This window comes from Dasypus novemcinctus, chromosome X (genome assembly GCF_030445035.2).
Source record: "Dasypus novemcinctus isolate mDasNov1 chromosome X, mDasNov1.1.hap2, whole genome shotgun sequence".
Taxonomy (NCBI): domain Eukaryota; kingdom Metazoa; phylum Chordata; class Mammalia; order Cingulata; family Dasypodidae; genus Dasypus; species Dasypus novemcinctus.
The window spans coordinates 61,198,716-61,211,982 of NC_080704.1; the positions used below are offsets into that span (position 1 = coordinate 61,198,716).

The following is a 13,267-nucleotide window of genomic DNA, read 5'->3' on the forward strand; positions in this document are numbered from 1 at the left end:
CCTAAGGCAGGGACCGTGCAAATCGAGGAGAGGGGGAACAGACAGGCCGGATGGGGTCCAGCCCATGGCCCTGGACTCCCCGCTAATGTCCTCCCCAGGCTGAATGTTCCCAGTATCTTGGAACTTGAATTTGTATGAACTGAGGTGATTCCCAGACCAGAAGAGACCCTCCGGCAGACCCAGGTTGACCCCGTTTTGCATCAGGACCCCCCTCGGATGCTCTGAGCCACCCTTCTCAACCCGGATCTAAAACCCAGGACACAGCTATCAGGCCAGCCTCTCTCTCTCTCTCTCCCTCTCCCTCCCTCTCCCTCTCTCTCCCTCTCTCTCTCCCTCTCTCTCTCCCTCTCTCTCTCCCTCTCTCTCTCCCTCTCTCTCTCCCTCTCTCTCTCCCTCTCTCTCTCCCTCTCTCTCTCTCCCTCTCTCTCTCTCTCTCTCTCTCTCTCTCTCTCTCTGTCTCTCTCTCTGTCTCGCTCTGTCTCTGTCTCTCTGTCTCTGTTTCGCTTTCCCCCCGTCGCCCCCCCCTCCCCGTTCTGGCGTCCGTCCCCTCCCCAACACCACCTCTGCTGCTGCCTCTGCCTGTGGACCTGCACCTCTTCCCCAGCCCCACCAGGCCTGGGGAGCGGGGTGAGCCTGGATGAGAGCCCTCCCTAGCCTGGGACTCTCCCCAGGCTATGGCCCAAGTGCTCCCAGGGAGGAGCCCCGGACCCTGAGCATCTTCTAGGGGCTTGGCAGAGGCCCCGCGGGGACTGGGGACTGTGTCTTCTGAGGACAAAAGGCGGCGGCCAGCAGGCAGACAGCGGGGGGGGGGGGGGGGGGCACGACGGACAGCAGCCGGGCAGATGGTTAGCAGGGACCAGGGACCAGTGCTTCTCACCCCTCCAAGCTTGGCGGTGGCATGAAGATGGGGAAGGGAGGGTGTAGTGGGGTAAGCATCTGCCTGGAACATTACCTACTATCTGGCTATCTGGCTGGGCACCGCAAGGCTTCATGCTGCCCACCTGGTGTTTCCCAACACCCCCAGCCCTGCCCAGTGCACTCTGGTGCCTCCTTCCCCTGATGCCTGCGATTTAGACCAACCCTGCTGTATCCAGGGCAACAGAAGCAGGAGTGACACTGGCCACCAGATCACCTCAAGATGTGGCCTAGGCTGTGATTTCTCCTGGATGAGACAGCTTGAGCCCCCTTTCTGGATTCCAAGACAGCCGTGCTGAGAGAGCCCAGGTAAGCAGTCAGCATCCCTCCATCAAGGAAGGGGGGCTGGGACTTCTGTCTCCCCACATATATTTCACAGTCTCCATGGCATGCTCTCTGCCTCTCTCTTACTCTGTCAGTCTCTCTTTCTGCTCCATCACAGGGGCTACTGGAAAATCCAAACCTTGAGGCTTCTCTAGCCACCACCATCTTCTTCAATCCCAAATGTCCCATGAGAAAGGGAACCACCACCTGTTTCCCCAGAGAGGGTCTCTTTTTATCATTATGTTCTTTCATTATATTCTTGCTCGGGCATGAGGCTGTGTTAGTATTTTCTTGCGTTGCTAGCTGTAGATGGGATGCCTAGGAGCCTGGCTGTGCTACCCTCACAAAACCTGCACCCTGGGCAGGCTCAACCTTCCGTCTACTGCCTCCTCTCTCTCTCCCTCCTCCCCCACTCTCCTCCAGGTTTCTTGGCCTGCATTCAGGGTGTCTATCTATGTCTGTCTATGTGTGAGCACCTAGGTAGCAGGCAAGTGGCTAGACATGACAGAGAATCTGCTCCCAGACCAGACCAACCACCCCTCCCCCAACTCCCTTTTCCTTTCTTTCCTCCCCTCCTCCCTCTCTTCCTTTCTTTCTTCCTTCCTTACTTCTTTATTTTCTCCCTTCTTTCCTTCCCCTGTTTCTCCCCACAGGTAGCACAGACTTTTACCCACTAGTCACTGACAATATTGCTGTGATTCCCAGCTAGGGGGAAGAAGCCACTGTAGAGCTGAAGGAAGGTGAGGTGGGGATGGGGAGCATTTCAAGGCCTTAAGCTGCCTGGTGGCTTCAGAATGGCTCTGTGAGGGCAAGGACCAAGCCACATGATAACCTGCAGGGGTCAAAAGGCTCTCTATCTCTGTTTCTGATGCTCATGTTGTGTCCGGGACTCCCAGAGCTATAGCTTAGTGCACAGTGGCCAGAGGTCCATATACCTACTTCATCAATACTGTTCTGGAGAAGACAGGAAAGTCTGAAATATGGAGAGTATGGATCTACCAGAGACACTTCCCTCAACTAATAGTTCTGCAACTCTAATGAAAGCATGCTACTTATCAAGCCTCGATTTTCCCATCCGTCAAAGGGTCTTATAACCTTTCCTTCATGGGTATGTGTAGGGATTAAGTGAGTTGGTGCATGTAAATAAAAGATGTGGCATAGAGGTGGCATTGAACCAATACCAGCAAGCTCATGGTCAATATTATTACTAATTATTCATGGTTAATATTGTTACTGATTATTTCGGGGAGGGGTTGGTCTCTTATCTCCAGGTTCTCAGTAGAGGTCCAGGGAGGGCAGCATGTGGGCAATTTGGGGGAAGGTGAAAGGAGACAGGAACAGGTCTATGTTGTTACTTCTCATTTGTAGGGAGTGATATGTGATGGTTGTGAACAGAGTCTCCTACCCCCATCTCACTCCAGGCTTCTTTACCTGCATTTGCTCCTGTCTGTGCATGCACCCACACCCAGACACACACATAGAAGCTTGAGACCCCATGAGCTCTAACAGAGGCCTGGCTTGCAGCCTGCAGTATTCCTGACTCTGGTGATGAATGCTTCTCCCTATTGAGGGGAGACTTGGCAAGAGTTTGGCTGTGGTCACTGGCTGCCAGTGCCTGGAGACAAGGCTGAAGCTTCTGAGATCACAGGTCGTAGAGTAGAGCTGGGGTGTGGCCAATGCAGTGGCTAGGTCTGTGAGTATGGGTCCCAGGGAGTTGCTCACCCTGAGCCGGGAGGGGAGGGTGAGGGTGGGGTCTGCTGGCTAGTTTGTGGGTGTGGAAATTTGGGGGAACACAGAGTGAGGGATCAGTGGTTGGAGAAGAGTCCTCAAGGCCGCGTGAGAAGGAGGAAGCCGAAGGAAAGACTGAGGCCCTAGAAACCCCTTCTGTGGAGGAAAGGAGGGGTGGGGCTTTTGTATGAAGAGTAGACTTTCCAAAGAAACATTTGGCAATTTATTATTAAAAATAAATAAATAATTTAAATAAAATAAAAAAAGAAATGTTTGGTGCAGAAGGCAGGGGACCCAGCCCTTGGTTGAGAGGCTTCTGGACCTGAGTGTGGGTGTACATGTGTAATTGAAAAAGTGTGGCTGTGTGTGCATGTCTGTTTATGGGTACTGTGGCTGTGTATGAGTCTCTCTGTGTATGAGCAGGCCCTGTGATGGTGAGTGTGAGTGTGTAGGTGTCTGGTAGGCTTGAGTGTACAGGGGGTGGGTATGACTGTGCATGTCTGTCTGGGTGAACAAGTAGGCATGTTTGATTCTGAACCTGAGTGAAGATGTGTTTCTCTGAGTCAATAGGCTTGTTGAATGTCTGGTTGTATATGCTTGTGGTATTAATGTGTCTTCAAGTATATATATGTGTGTAAATGTTTGATTGGATGTATGTGAGTATGTGGACTTTGAAATGTCTGGGTATGTGTGTCTGATTAGGTGATCGTCCAGTTGTATCTAATTATTTGTATTTGTGTATGTATGCTCATATCTGCATATGAGTGTGGATGTATCTAAATGGTATTTGTGAGCGTACAGACATATATGTGTGTGTGTCCAGGCATGTATGGGAGGGTATGTGTGCGTGAGCATGCAACTGTGTGGGTGTGTTTGTCATGTATATATGTGAGTAGCCTGTGTGTGAATGTCTATGAGAATTTGCCAACATTTTAAATTATGCATATGTGTTTGTTGGCATATTGTCTGTAGACAAACCTATGGGTCTACATCTGATTGGGGAAATGTTAGTGTACATGGGCACACTAGTATAAGCAGGACTAATTGTATAATTAGGAGAGTGTGTGCAATATATATTGTGTGCATGAAAATATATTTTGTGGGTATGCCTATGTGCGCATGTCTGATTATATGTATGAGTAGGTTGGGGGGTATATATTTGCATATATACGCTCATCACTATATGCATAGGTGAATGGATGCATTTGTGTATATGTCTAATTGTGTTTGTAGGTATATTCTTGTGTGTGAGTGCATGTCTGTTGTGGTATGTGTAACTACATTTCATAATACTAGGATGTACATGTCTCATTATGGGTTTTGTTTGAATTTCTGAATATGAATTTGAATATGTGTTTGAATATGCCTGTGAGAGACTGTGGGTGTACGTGTGTATATGCTAATATGTGTGAACATCTTTCTGTGTTTGTATTTGAGTGAACATGTGTGTGTGTATATATGTGCCTGTGTGTTCATGAACATCTATTAATAATTGTATATGTGCATATATATGTGTATGAATATGCCTGAGTGTATGAGTGACTGAATGTACAAGTATGTGAATGTACAAAATGTACTGTGTTTGTACAGTTTTAGTTCTTTGCATTTGTGTGTTTGTGTTTAAGTATCATTGTTTGTTGGGGGGCATATGTAAGTGACTTTATGTTGGTACGTGCCACTCTTGGCCTATAAATAAAATATGTTTGAGTGTGTTTCTTTCAGTGTGTGCTTGTGATGAGTGTGTGTGTTAGTTCTTCCTGTGCAAGTGTACAAGTTTGTGTGAGAATATGTGAGTGTACTTCCATGTGTACATGTGTGTGAATGTACATTTGTGTCCAAGTCTGTCTGTGTGAGTATAGGAGTAAATGAATCTTTTGTTTGCATAGCTTCTCATGGGTGTATAAATGTATGTGAATGTACATGGTGTGCATGTCTAGTGTGACTGTATGAGTGCACTTGTATTTCCATGCCTAATTTTCTGCATATGGGTATGAATGATTTATGAGTCACGTACATGGGAATATGCTCATAAGCGTACAAGTCCAGTTGTGTATGCAAGTCTATATGTATTAGAATGCCTGTACATACATACATCATCTCATTTACAAGTATGTGCATATCTACCCATGTGCAAGTGTTTGAATATACTTGTGTGGATGTGTCTTTGTGTGTGCATGACTATGAGCTTGTCTCTGCATGTCTATGTCTGTTCAGTGTCTGATTGGTTGTGATATAAGAGTCTGCCCGTCAATGGGCATGTGTGCCTGTGTTCACACCTGTGTTTGTGAGTGAACATATGTCATACAGGGGCAATCTATGACATAGGTATGCCTATGTTTGGAAGTAAATGGATGTGTGACCAGGTGCAGAGTGCATGTGCATTCTTGTGAGTATGCCAATGAGTGTAGGCGTTTGGGCATATATGTGGCAACGTGTGTGTGTGAGAGAGAGAGAGAGAGACACTCAACCTTGCACCTGTGCAGATGGGCCCTATCACTGAGGGAGGGGAGTGATAAAGAAGGGTATTTGTGTGTTTGTGTGACTCTTTGTGCACCCAGCATGCATTTCATGTGCATTTTTGAGAGCCAGTGGTGCCCTACTCGACCATATCTGTTTGTGCAGGAGGGTAAGTTATGAGACCTGAGCGATCCATGATCCCCTTCTGGGGCCTCTCTGGCCTTGCCCATGTGCTGGGCTTTCTTTGGGGTCTCAGGATAATTCCTGTCATCTTTCACATCTGGGGAGTGGGAACCATTAATGGCTGATTCCCTCCTGGGGAAGGGCACCTGTGGCCTCTTTAGAAAATGATTCCTTGAAATACAAAGACCTCCCCTTCTGTCCTCCCACCATCAATTGCCCAGGGTAGAATGGCATTGTGTGGAGTCTAGAGCAGATAAATGGTTTTCACCCAAATTACACCATCCAGGCAGAATTCTAGATATGAATGTGTATGTATGAGTGAGTGAGGGTATACCTGGGTAGGGAAGTGTGTGTGTGTGTGTGTGTGTGTGTGTGTGTGTGTGTGTGTGTGTGTGGTAGAGTGATATATCTGGTAAGGCAGAGAGAGAAAGAATCTGAGTTGCTTGTATGTAAGAGAGCATGGTTATCTGGATAGAGTGTGTACGAGACATTTGGGTGTATTTGGGAGGGATGATTGCGAGTATGGATATATCTGAATGTTTATGAGGCAGTATGAGTGCATAGACCTATTTGGGCAAAGGATGATATGAGTGACAGTTTAAGTGTAGCTGGGTGGGAATATGTGTGAAGACGTGTATATTTGAGGAGTATATGAGGGTGGGTGTATCTGAATGGTGTAACAGAGAGTAGGAGAGAGTGCATCTAAATGGTATGTGTGCTAGGTAGTGTGGATGTATCTGTGTTGAGTGTGCAGGAGAGAGGGTCGATGTTTCTGGGTAGAGTGTGTGTATGAGGGAGTATGGGTGTATTGGGGTGGGGTATATGCAACTCTGGGTGATGTGTAGGCAGGTGAGAGTATAAGTATCTGGGTGATGGAAGTGTGTGAGAGAGAGAATTTAGACATATCTGGGTGGGACTGGGAGTGTATGTTAGTGTGCATGTAATTGGGACGGTATGTGTGGATGGTGTGTGGGGGTATATCTGCATAAGATATGTATGTGTGGCATAGGGATAGAACTGGATTGTTTATGTGAGAGTATGGGTGAATCGACATTGTGTGTGTGGAGTGTGGGTATATCTGAATGGTGATGAGTAAGAGAATGTAGGAGTGTATCTGGATTCTGTGTATGTATAAGAGAGTGTTTGTGGGGGGTGTGAGCATGCATGTATTTCATGGGAGGATGTGTAGGTATATCTGGATATTGAATGAGAGTTAGATATAACTGGGTTGGGGTGAATGTGGCTGTACTGGGGTGTGAGTATGGGTATCTAGATGAGATATGTGTGTGTGTATATGAAGTGTGGATATATCTGGGTGTCTGTCTGAGAAAATGCATGGGGGTACAGCTGGGTTGTGTGTGAGAGTGTGTGGGTGTCTTTTGGGTGGAATGTGTTTAAGTTTGGTGAGTGAGGTTGGTGTGGGGAATTGTGAGCATGGGTGTATTTCAGTGGTGGTGTTTGGTAAAGTATACCTGTATGGTGTGTGAAAGATCTTGGTTGTGTATCTGGGTGGAGCATGTAAGTGTGCATTACTTGGGTGTATGTGTGCGTATAACTTCATGGTGTGTGTGAAAATTGGGGGTGCATATCTAGGTTGGATGTGTGTGTACAGAGTGTGAGTATATCTGGGTGGTGTGGAGTGGGGATGAGAGCATGGATGTATCTGGGTTATTAAGTGTGGGGGGAGGTGTTCCTGGATGGTGTATGTGAGAGCTGGATGTATCTTGGTGGGATGTGTGTGAACATAGGTGCATCTAGATAGTGTGGGATTTATCTAGTGTATCTTGGTAGTCTGTATGGAATGAATCTGGATGGTGTGTATATGATTGAGAGGATGAATATATTTAGATGGGACTTTGTGAATGTGGTTGTATTTGGGTTGCACATGAGAAACAGAGAAAGAGACTAAGAGAGGAAGTGAGAAAGTGTAGGTGTATCTGGATAGGATGGGTGTGTTAGTATGGGTGTCTCTGGATTTTGTGGGGGTGCATAACTGAATGATTTGTGTGTCTATGCAGGTATGTGGATGTATTGGGTTGGGAATTTTTAAGTGTGAGTACTTGGGCAGGGCATGTGTAAGTTTGAGTGTATCTGAATGTTGTGTGTGAGTTTAGGTGTATTTGAGTTGGAAGTTTGTGTAAGTATGGCTGTATGTGGGTGGAATGCATGTAAGCATAGGTATATTTGAGATGTGTGTGTATTAGTATGGGTATATTTGGATGATATGTGTGTGCAAGAGTGTGTATGTATCTGTATTGCATAAGTGTATCTGAATGGTGTGTGTAAAAAAGAGAATGTGGGTATATTTGATTGAGGCATGTGATAATGTGGCTATATCTGGATAGGTTGTGTGTGGGTCTCTGGATGATGTATGAGAGAGATAGGGTGTATCTGGATGATATGTGTGAGAGAGTGTGTATGAGTGAATCTGTGTGGGGTATGTGAGGGCTTATCTGAGCAGGGATATGTGAGTGTGAGCATATCTGGATAGTATGTGTAAGAATGTTTGGATATATTGGGGAGGGGAATGTATCTGAGAATGTGGGTATATCTGTATGTGAGTGTGGATTTATCTGGATGGTGTATAGGTGGTGTATCTGAATATTTTGTGTGCTCAATAGTGTGGGTGTGTCTATAGGATGTGTCATTGTGGGTATGGGTGTGTATGAATGTGTATGTATTTCCTAGGGCATATATCTCTCTTCTTGAATGTCCATAAATGTGAACATGTCCATGTTTGTCTGTGTATGTGCATAGCTTTGTGTGGCTGTTTGCCCTTTAGTGTGTCAGAAAATGGGAACTGGTTTGTGTGTGCAATGTGTTTGTGCTAGAGTAGTGTGTATCTGTAGGGGGGAGTGAGTATGTTTCTATAGGTGAGTAAGTTGAATCTTCATGGACTCTGTAGCCAGACTCTAGGTTTCTTATTTGTAAAGTGGGTATAAAAAAACTATCTCTTATGGTGAATATTGGATGAATTAATATTTGAAAAGTGCTTAGAACAGTGCCTGGCAGGTAATGAGTCCTCTGTGCCAAATAAGGTGTTGCTTATTATTATAATCACTATCAGTGTCTGTGTTTGACAGTGTGTGTCTATCTGTAGATATGAATGAGGCAATTTCTACATGCATATTTGCTACATTATTTGTATCTCTGTATGTGAGAATGTGTCTGTACATGAAAGTGGTGTGCATAGAAAACCATGAGTGCATGAGAAAGAAAATGTGTCTAAGGGAGTGGATGGAGGGGTTTTTCCCATGTGTGTTTATTTCCCAATTCACATACATCTGGGTGCATGAGAGAACACATCTTTATCTGTGGTAGTTAAGTGTCTGTGTGAGTGTAGGTGTTATCTGTATTGCTGGTATGTTTCTATATGTGAGCATGCTTCTATCAGTGTGTGTGTATGTGCATGCCAGTGTGTTTTATTTTATTTTCATGCCAGTGTGTTTTATCAGAATATGCAAACAGGTTTATAGTAGTCAGTATGTGAATGTATGCATGTTGAGAGTGTCTGTAATTCAAAAGGGTTGGTGTCCAGGTTTATATGTGATAGTATGGGTTGACCTGTCTCTGTGTGTGTGTGTATAGATGGTGTGTATCCATATGGTCATTCTAGCATGTACGGTGTGCTAGGATATGTGTATCTGTGTTGCATGAATGTATGTGCAGGTATGAATGTGAGCACTTGTGTCTCTCTATGTTTATAGGCATCATGGATATATGGGTATTTATACATGAGTCTGCATTGCTCTACATGCTTGTTTGCCTTCCTGTGTGTGTTGCAGTGGGCCTGAGCAATGTGTACGTGTGTGTAAATATGTCTGTACCTATGTGTATATGTATATGTGCCAAGGCAGATTTGCAAGAGTGGATTTGTATAAGATAGTGGACTTTAATCTCTTGTGTACAAACCAGTGGGGTCGGGGTATGGGGTCTGGATCTGTAAGCTATGACCAAGACTTGACCTGTGTCTGAGTGCCAGTTCTTATGTCTGTGCATGCCATGACTGTGTCTGGAAGCATGTTGGTCCATACGATTTGGTTTGTGTGTATGTGTCTGTGTGTTCTCTATGTGTCTCTGGCTAGACGTGTATTTCTGCAGAAGGGGGATTATATTTACATATCTGACTGTGTGCGTATATTTATATTTTTGTGTGATGTGCTGGTGGGTGGGTACAGCCACCTGTATATATTAGGAGGGTTGTATGTGTGTCTCTTTATGAGTGCCTGATTGTGCCTATTAGCTCAACTGTGGATGTGAGTGCAAATTTGAATCTGTATGTACCCATATACCCATGTTATCTGTCTGTGTGTGCTAGTGTTTCTATACAGTGTGACTAGATGTGAATGTGCTATGGCATTCACAACCCAGCACATGGAGAAAGTGAAATATTCCTATGGCACACTGGAATAAGCTGAAGAGACTTTAGGGGTACTGGGGTTAGGTAAAAAGAAATTCCTTATATTTTCTTTATATTATATAACTGTGGTAAGAAAAAATAAAAATTCCAAAGTTTTTTGCATTTTTAAAATATTAAATACAGCTATTAAATATTAAATTTGTATGCAATGTTCAATGAAATATTTTCATAAGTTTTTCATGGCACACTTGAGCTCACTTCTAGGAACACAACTTTTTAATTCACTAATGTGAATGTGGACTGGTTAACATTTGTGTCCACTTCTGAACCTGTGGTCGTGACTGCCCTCGTTTTAGTCTTGATTTAGTAAACCCATTAGTGCTGAGCATAGATCTTCTACATCAAGTTATTGTGCTTTTGGTAAAAACCCAAACAAAACAAATGAAGCAAGTAACCATCAGCAGTTTTGATATGGATATTGTCTTCCATCATAGTCCATAGTCCACCACTTCTTGACCTTGAAAGGCATGTTGTTGAAGGTAAGATCCATTCCATGGAGGTTGTTCAAGCACATTTAGTCCTAATGTCTTAGTAACTTGCTTGAATTTATAAAACCTAACTGTCTGCTGCTTCAGGTCAGCAAGATCACCTCAAAAACACAAGCTTGGGGTCGTTGGATATCATTTTGATGTCCAACACATCAGGTGCACTTTGTAGTGTTGTATGCATTCACACCCTATCAACCTTTCTTAAGAAATGGAACAGCTGCTTGATTTGTGCCTTGTAACTCACTTATTTCTGCATGGCCAGGCTAGGGCCCAGGTTTTATATTTGAAATAGCCACATGATCTCATCTGTCTCTTGGTAGTAGTCACCATCAACATGAAACTTTGCATAAGTAGGTGGAAGTAAATGGTTAAAGAGAACTTTTTTATTGATCAAAATTTCTTTCTCACCAATTTGGATACTTCATTGTCTCTGAATTTTGTGCTTCAAAGGCAGGACCCTTCTTTAAATCTAATGCCTTTTCCTTGTCTGTCAAACAAATGTGATGCTGAAATTTCTTGTAACAAATGCTTGTGAATTTTTAATTGAACAGAAAATTTTAATTTTGAGTATTTCAAAAATAATAATTAAGTTTTTCCCCCAAATAGACACAGACCTTGCTCTATTCATCTTAATAAGTTTTCTCTAGTATACAAATTGTAACACCAATTAAACATCACCCAGGGAACCATACTTAACCTCACTTCCCCTAAATTGAAGTTTTGCTTTGAATCCATACACCTTATCAATATACTTTAATATTGTTAGAGGTTTGCAATAATTAACAAGCTGTAGCTCAGTTTCCCCAGTTATACATTGGGGAAAGGCGAACCCCATCCCCCATAAGCCTACATGCCTAAGGGCACAGCACTTCCCCACAGGTTAAATAAAGAAACCACAAAGAGACTGACAGGGGTAAAGGGAAATGGAAATCTTCCCTACCTACATATCAGAGGGAGATAAAATTCCTACAGAACAAAGAAACATGTGCTCCTGCAGCATGCCAAAAAACCATAACTCCCTAACCCACTATCTTCTAGTCACTATGAGGAAAAAGTTACACCTCTAGGGCTTCCTATTGGCCCCTGCACTTCACTGGAACCCGCAACCCCCTCCCACCAACTATCATTTCCCCTCCTAGGAAAGTTCTGTATAAATTCAAATCCCCCCTTCCAGGAGTGGGCTGAAGTCTCTCTTCAGACCCCCACCATGCTGGTGGGGGGGCTGAAGTCTGTTCTTCAGACCCCCTCTGTTGGGAGAGCTTCTCAAGAAATCTTTCTTTGTCCTTGGTCGTTTCAGTCTCCGTGTCCCAGTAAGCACTGTATTTTCTCCGACAAATATATTGAGTGTGTCTGAAATTTTCAGTGTAGTTGTATTTATGTGCTCAAAAATCCATTTGTTGAAGCCAGTAAGCATCAAATCTACAAAGTGAAAATCATTCACAAAGAAATGATGGAATTGTTCTTTTAGCTCATTGCTTTTTTGTTTTTGTTTTTTACAAGATCCTCACATGCTTAGGTTTAAAACAGAAGAGAAGAGTGTATTGATCCCAATTCTTCACAGAAAGCTGAAAAGAGGTGGGTAGTATCTTGTGTTTAATTAAATTCACCTAGCACATAAACTGTGGAAATTAGACTTATAGGCAAACTTTTACAGGTGCGGGCTCCTCAGTGAATGAATCTTGGGGTTTGCTGAACAAATTCTAGATGTCAAGCCCTTATACCTTCCTGCCACCTCAACGCAGCCTCAGTTCACAGACCTTTACAGAGTTTCCACAATGTTTCAAAATATTCATTTTTGAATATTTTAAAATATTGAATCTTTGAATATTTCAATCTTAGTTTATTTTGGTACTCTTGAATTTCTCTTCAGGATTTCTAAGTAGTACTCTGAGCTAAGCACAGTTAATATCCATAGATGAACTGGTCTAAAATAAAAATCTTTTTGATTCAAAAATCCTCTGGGTTAGTGCCATCTTGATTCCCTCTCACATGTTGTCAGTGTGTCTCCTAATAGCAAAGTGAATTGAAAGTGACTGCTTTTCTATTCCCTTTACTTCGGTGGTCCCCAATATAGTGTGGACAATTTCGCTGTAGACTGCTAAAATGTGAGATTCTACGAGGAGGGACATTTTAGCTTTACTTGTTAACTTTGCAACCTTATTACGAGCTAGTTAAGGTCCACCTATGAGTGTTCTAAACCATCTAATAGAAGAGCTTTGTTTCTTAGTTTGCACTTTCCAGTGCTTTAAAAAGTCCAAATTTTTCTCTGAAAGACAGTGTTTCGTGGTCAGTTGACCAGCTTAGCCTACTTGGAAACAACGTTTCTTTTGATAAATTGCCCATGCAAATCAGACTTTTGTGGAAGAGAGGGCTTATTGGGCACCCGAGTGCAAATTTGAGATAATCCTTATTAAATTTTTAAATTACGGAATCCTAGGTTTTATTGGATTCACTGTATTTGACTTGGGAGTCTCTTGATTTTTGAGCTTGAATCAAAAGGCCATTTTTATGGGAAAACAAATATCTTTAAAAATTAAATCTAATTGAATTTAAAGTATTGAAGTGTTCAGCAGACCTTTATGACTCCTGAAAACTGATTTTTCAAAAAATAAATACTAGGTGTTCTTCATTCTTAAGAAAGCAATACTCTGGAACAAACTGCATCACAAATTATAAAAAATTAAATATGCAGTAATCAAAAGAGAAGTATTAAAATATAAATTTTCATGTAAGTCAACATTTACAATTCTGA

The 13,267-nt window shown here is 43.2% G+C and overlaps 1 protein-coding gene across 2 annotated transcripts in view; it reads left to right on the forward strand.

The window, feature by feature from the left end:
• The first annotated feature begins 255 nt into the window (after positions 1–255).
• Positions 256–13,267, forward strand: part of TSPYL2 (TSPY like 2) — a 36,593-nt gene continuing 23,581 nt past the window's right edge. Inside the window, exons 1-2 of one of the 2 annotated variants that reach the window (XM_071213182.1) lie at positions 256–627; positions 1,095–1,224. The gene's annotated coding sequence lies outside the window, so the exon portion shown is untranslated. Of the gene's footprint in view, positions 628–1,094; positions 1,225–12,012; positions 12,091–13,267 lie in introns of those variants that run through there. The other variant, XM_012521939.4, reaches the window with a different exon arrangement.